Genomic DNA, 6,000 nt, shown 5'->3' with positions numbered 1-6,000 from the left:
GATATAACATCTGTGACATGTATAAATATTTTTATCACGCATTGTAGTTTCTGAAAAGTGCTGCGATCCTATCTAAATTCTGCAATTTCATTGTTAAAATTATATTTGTATAACCGAATTCTACATTTAATGCATAAACAAGAGTCTTGAATTGGCAGCGAAACTCTACCGGCAGACAGTGTAGGTTGATCAGCACAGGAGTTATATGTTCATATTTCATATTAATGTTATTAAGCGCGCAGCCGTATTTTGTACACGTTGAAGCTTGTCTGTAAGTTGTTTGTTAATTCCAACAAGTAAAGCATTTCCGTAATCCAGACGAAATGTAAGTAATGAATTAACAAGCGTTCTGCATGCATCTTCAGTGATGTAGTTCCTAATACGTCCGATGTTTCGTAGGTGGAAATTACATGATTTAGATAATGCATTACAGTGTTTTCCATTGTTAATGAGATATCAAAATATGTCCCAAGTTTTTTAACAAAAGGAGTATTGTGGATGATATTATTTCCAAATGAAAGACTGAAAGCTTCAATTTCCATTGATCTGGTCTTAGGTGCGAAAATCATTCATTCCGTTTTTTTCCTGGTTTAGTTTAAGCAAGTTTGCACTCATCCAGTTTTGTATGTCATTTAGGCATGCGGTTAGCGAACGGAGATGTTATTCCAATTATCCCGGGGTTCAATCATGATGTAAATCTGTGTGTCGTCTCCATAGCAATGGTAGTTCACGTTGTTTTTGTAGCAAATTTCCCCAGTTGGTTTTGCGAACAAGCAGTAGATCCTGGGGCTAAGTACAAAACACTGGGGCACGCCAATCTTGACAGATTTTGGTCCCGATAGTGTTGATCCAATCGATACCCGTTGTGATCTATCGTTTAGGTATGATTGTAGCCATTGAAGGGATACACGGGATATTATTAAATGACTGTTTGGGGGTTACTTTCAGATTAAAAATGTTTATCAAAAATTGTACTTTTTATTAAAAAAGATCATATTTAATAGAAAAATCAAACACCAATTACATGAATAAGTAAAAAAATGATTATTAAAAGGAATGCACATCATTTCATGATAGATATCACAAAAATGTACATACGATCACACGATCTACAACACGTACATCTTTGACTTAGACACATTTCATCAAGATATTATACTACTTAGTTGAGAACTGAAGATTTCTTCGGATTTCTGCCTTCCTTCAAAATAGTAACATATCATTCACATTATTACAGTAAGTTGTATACATTGTAATTTCATTACAAAAGATCTTGGATTTGTCAACTTAAATAAGGTCAAGATCTAGTAAATGAAAGGTGTCTCTAATTCAAGAAACATTGTCATTAAGCATTATAACAAAGAAATATATAATTTTAATTCAGATTATTTCGGCATGATTTTAAATGAAATTCTGTGAATTTCAAAAGGCAAATATTTTCTACAATTTCCATTGAAGCTGTAAGTACTGGAAAAAGTGACATCAGTTAAGTATGATGTCAAAATGGATCTAGCACAGACTGAACACATTCACTAGTTATGATGTCGTACGACGTAGGTTCTACGTTAAGGTGTTTAGTAAGCATATTATATACAATTTGTTCTCATAAGTCGTTTTGATAGACTTTACTTTACCGGTCCCCAGGTCCGCAAGATCCTCGCACTAATTGGACTATGACGTAACAACTACGTCACTCAACTGAAATTGATTAAATTTGGAGTTAGTCTTGCACCCACCTGAGAGATTAAGGTTTGTACTTGCACTAGTATTCGACTAATTAGGGTCAGGCTCGCATTCATCCGAGAGATTAGGGTTAGTCCTCACATATTATTCGGCTGATTAGGGCTAGTCTAGCATTTGCCCGGGAGATTTCGTCTAAACGTCTTAGTCTTTACGTACCATCCGATGGATTATGGTTAGTTACTCGTTCTTTTAGATAAGTAAAGAAGTTCAGTTGTTTCTGTAATTTTTCCAAGATCATAATTCAGCTTCAAAGGCATTTCGTTCGTTTGTTTACATGAAATAATGGCTATGTCCGAAAGAAATGACACTAAGCATGCGCCGCACGCGCTTTGTTCAGAATAATTCTTTGTCGATTTTTTTTCTTGAGTGAACAATATTTATTTTTTTTTTCAGAGAACGTGGTTAAAAACTTCGTTTTAAAACTTCGTTTTAAATTCAACTTTTAACCGTTGAATTCGATTTTGGTGTCAAAAGGCAAAAGAACCTCGTATTAATTTTTTTTCTCATATATATCTCATCTCATATATATCTCATCATCATATCTCATATCTCATCTCAGATCTCATATCTCATCTCAGATCTCATATATACTGAAGTTGCCTTCGGCGACACTACATTTTTGCGCGTTTTTCTGGGGACCGGTAAAGTAAAGTCGTTCCAATCTTTTGTAACTCTACTCGAGAGAATACTGTGTTGTCATACTTGTAAAATTATCAATTTCAAGAAAAGATCTTCCGGTATTTATAAGTTGTTTATAGTTCAAAACTATTTATAATTTTTTTTTAATGTTTCCCCAATACTTATTTTATATTGATTAAATAAGAAACTGAATGTACACTTTACTCAACAATGTAAGTTGACTTTCTCAATTAATTATAAGTTGAACCTATTGTAGCAAACAGAAAGACGATTTTATTTCATAAGATGAATATTTCATGGGTATCGCTTTTTTGTCAGCAAAACGGAACAAGTATGAAAATCGAAAGGTAATTTTAGGCAACGATTCCTTTCTTTTTAAATTTGCAGAAATTTTTTAACTGAATAGTTTTTTTTCCCACATGAATCATACGTAAATATCTGTAGAAAATGAATGCATGATACCTTGAAGGGAAGAAGCAAAATTTAAAAAAATAGAAGAAACAAAAAGAAGAAGCATTAAAATAACCTCATTCCCATTAAATTTCATTTGAAGTGAAATAAATTTTTCGTTTTTCTTTTAACGTTTTAAATACCAAACTTGTTCACGGTTATATCTAAATTTTGATAAGAATATGAGTATTTTATACGAAGAACAGTCTTAGATGGTGCATGTAGAGTCAACAATGAAAATAGAATAGTTTCAACTTGATATAATTGTTATATTTATCCACTGAAAAATGAGGAAAATCGAACAAATTCAGACATCAAAGGTAGACATACACCAAAAAAAGAAGGAAAAAACAAAAACAAAACAAAACCAAAAAAAAAAAAACCAAAAAAAAAAAAAAAAAAAAAAAAAAAACCAAAAAAAAAAAAAAAAAAAAAAAAAAACCAAAAAAACAACACCAACAAAAAAACAAACAACAAAACAACAAAAGAACATTCACCAAAAAGACAAGAAAAAGAACAATTGTGATATGTTTGAAGGAGCAGAAAAACGTCTATCATGTATCTTTCTTTCTTACACAAGCAAAAACTAAATTTGAATAAATATTCACCCAAATTTACTAGGTATCACTTATCTGTGAAATCGCTCCAACAAATATAAAAAAAGAGATATGAAAAACAACCCAAAGCTTAAGAATCTAAAACCGATTTTAAATTCAAAAAAGTATGTCTTGATTAAAAAAAGTTTTCTTTATAAAAAATGTACGCAGCGCTGTTAAGGCCTACTATGAGAAATCAACGGAAAATAGACGTCCAAAAAGGGGAACCTTTTTAAAACTGAAGTTATTTTAATCAAGCTGTTTTATTATCACAGAACTCAAATACTTATGGAAATAGCATAGTATAACCCACTCTGTACTGTATGAAGTTTGGTCCCATCGATGGACAGTCACGTGATGAATGCATAGTTCGTGTACAGAATGTAGGTCATGAACAAATTTCAATATTGCAAGGGCATACACTAGTTGAAATTAAAAATTCAACCTATCAATTGTTTCTGCATACTTTGTAGTTTCTGAAAAGTGTTGCTGCTTTGAATAGAATTCGCGTTTTAATAGTTAAATATTCAGGTAAATGAGCCAATGTCGAAATATGTTTGACTTTTACCAAATATTTTGTGTATTTATAAAATCACGCCCTCGATTGAAAGAAAGCAGCAGCACTTTTCAAGTTAAGAAAAATATCCTTTATCTATATTCAAAAAATGGTTAAGATCTTTTAAGTGTATGCCCTTGCAAAAGTACGATTTTATGAGGCATCTCATAGTAAAATATACGAAACCAGGACATAAAAACTCGACATAATTAATAAAATACATTCTCTTGATAGTTAATGAATAATCGCACTTAACAAAAGATATACTTGGTATTAATCGACTATCGACTATTTAGAAACTGATAAATAATATTCCGTTTAATAATAAAACTCATTTTTCATTGTTAAAAAAAATCATCAATCTGCCTCTCACAGCACATGGAATACGTCATTTTCATCAAAATGACGTCATGTTTACAAGTTCATCGCGATCAGTGCTTTGTCTATAACCAGCTACATGGGATTTAACTAGCAAGTTTTTTAAATGCATTGGTAAATATTATTGTAGTTTATTATGCTAATACAGTTAAAAGCTGCAAAGTATTTCATTTTCAGGTATAATAAGAAATACATAAAAGTCATATTTTTGTGTGACGTCGCAGTAAAATTTTCCCGTATAAATTAGGCCCGCCCCCTTATTCAAGCCTTAACAATGCTGCGTATGAATTTGTGTTATTTTTTTTCTAGCTTGGCATGCTGAAATAAATGCTGTTATAAATAGACATGGTGCCAGTTTAAAGGGCTGCACTGCATACGTAACATTCTTTCCTTGTAATGAATACCCCAAATACACAATGAATTCTTTATGCTTTATTTTTCTGTTTATCTCATAGCTCCAGATATTTTACACAAAGTCTATTAATTTTAATTAGATTATTTTCTGAAGAATTAATTTGCCTACTTTTATACAAAATATAGATTAAAATAATCATAACTACTGGCGCTCCTTTTTTGATTTAAAACATTTCTCAATTGCATCCCATTCTTTACATTTTAGGCTTGAATTAAAAGAAAATATATATTAAAATTGGATATTTAAAATAATTTTTGAAATATCATGAGTGGCATTCTTTTAGTCCCCTTAAGAAAAAATAAAAGCCATTTAATGAATAAACTAAAATTATAACAAATTAGCAAAGATGCATTACACTAAATTGTTATATCTTTATACATATGTTATAGTACGTTCATATACAAATCTATACAACAAAAAACAACGAAAAAAAAACGAAAACATTTTTAATGTTTTGCTGAGCGGGCATAAAAAAAATATCAACGCTTGAGCGTTGAATGAGATATTGGTCATGTCGATGAGATGTTCGACCGCTTACGTCAAACAATGGACAGAGCTTAATTAAATAAATCATTCGCATTTAATTGATGTTTAGCAGTGACGGATCTGAGCAAACATCACGGAAGAAAGTACAAAATTCATGTGTCAAAAAATTGAAATATAATGGAATATGGCATAAATTCTCTCCTTTTTATTTCCCCCTCTTTTTTCATTTATTTACGGTAATATTTTAATGGGGGAAATAAAAATATTTACACTAAAACTTCACCCATTGATAACAAGTTTTATATGTTGTTATAAATCAAACCTTGTTTGGATACAATATCTTAAGAGAATATTTTTAAAACCCTTTGGCTAATCAGGAAAAAATATGTTATTTAATTCAAACTTATCTTTATTCAGTACATTTAGCATTGTCCTCTTGGCAAAAATACATCAAACTTTGTCTGCTTCATGAAATGAAATTCTAACATGGCGAAAAACTTTCATGTTAAAATATGTATAGTAAACAGCGAGAAAAAAGTCGTTACAACTGAATACAATGGCTTCATTGACTTACAGAGAAAAAGAACTAGCAGAAAAATGATCCAACATTTTCTAAGAACAAGGCAGAGCAAAGTCTCTTTGGCTTTCTTCCTTATTCGTCATACTCCAGAAACGGTCTTATTAGAATAAACGTATCATAAAAATAGATTAAAATGCTTTATTTATTAAAATATAAG

This window comes from Saccostrea cucullata, unplaced genomic scaffold (assembly GCF_032062105.1).
Source record: "Saccostrea cucullata isolate Sc308-1 unplaced genomic scaffold, CSIRO_AGI_Scuc_v1 ctg572, whole genome shotgun sequence".
Taxonomy (NCBI): Eukaryota; Metazoa; Mollusca; class Bivalvia; order Ostreida; family Ostreidae; genus Saccostrea; species Saccostrea cuccullata.
Note: the sequence above shows the minus strand (reverse complement) of the source record.